This window comes from Spea bombifrons, chromosome 3 (genome assembly GCF_027358695.1).
Source record: "Spea bombifrons isolate aSpeBom1 chromosome 3, aSpeBom1.2.pri, whole genome shotgun sequence".
Taxonomy (NCBI): Eukaryota; Metazoa; Chordata; class Amphibia; order Anura; family Pelobatidae; genus Spea; species Spea bombifrons.
The window spans coordinates 39,603,350-39,604,623 of NC_071089.1; positions in this window are offsets into that span (position 1 = coordinate 39,603,350).

Below are 1,274 nucleotides of genomic sequence, written 5' to 3' on the forward strand. Positions count from 1 at the left end.
GTTTGTGTTACATGGTCTGTCTATCTGCTCTGTGCGATGGAGGTTCCAGACAAAGCACAGTGCAACCTTCTGTGGGATCACAGTGTGATGTAATGACAACCAACAGCTCCGCCCCTCCCTGGCTTCTCCGTTCCCATTGGGGCTTTAGAGATTGAGGCTGAGCTCAGGACAATGAGAACAGGTTTTTCAAGTCTATCTCTGAACAAAGGCACTGGAAAGAAACGCTAATATTTCATAATTCTTGTTATGTCTGAATCAGTTATGCAAAATACATATTTTGACAGCTTTTTGTGTGTTTTTTCCTTTGTCAACATCCAAATAGTTTTTGTTATTGAAGTGCTATTTTCTATATTCCTTCTTTAACTGTTCAGTCTCATACCTCCCAAGTATTACATTTTCAAATCAGTTTGAAAATTACCACAATCACAATTTTTCTACTTTTTGCAGTTTTCATGTCTGCAACATCTTTGTGAATCCCCTAAAATTAGTTTTAAGTATCATAGTTGGCTCTAGTTCATCACAATTAGAAGTAAAAATCAGCAACACAGGCATGACCAGGCCAAACAAGACAGTTGTGCATCCCCAGTGACACACTGTCACATCTTCAATTAGTCCACATGATACCTTAATGTCCTCATTCACTACTATGCCATGCCTTCCAACATATTAAAAAGCTGTAAAGTTTGTGTGCTTTTTTACAGAGCATTCTGGAGCTCTGCATCCAGAATTGGACATACCGTACTTGTAGTTTTTATGTATTATTATGATCACACTTTTACATGAAACAAATACAAAATTAACAATAACATTACAAATAAGAATATACAGCCTATTGTCCAATCCAGCATCATCAATGAAGAATGCATATTAAAGTACTTAGAATATACACTGCTCAAAATAATAAAGGGAACACTAAGATTACACATCCTAGATCTGAATGAATGAACTAATCGTATGACATACTTGCGTCTTTACATAGTTGAATGTGCTGACAACAAAATCACACAAAAATTCTCAATGGAAATCAAAGTTATCAACCCATGGAGGTCTGGATATGGAGTCACACTCAAAATCAAAATGGAAAACCACACTACAGGCTGATCCAACTTTGATGTAATGTCCTTAAAACAAGTCACAATGAGGCTCAGTAGTGTGTGTGGCCTCCACGTGCCCGTATGACCTCCCTACAACGCCTGGGCATGCTCCTGATGAGGTTGCGGATGGTCTCCTGAGGGATGTCCTCCCAGACCTGGACTAAAGCATCGGCCAACTCC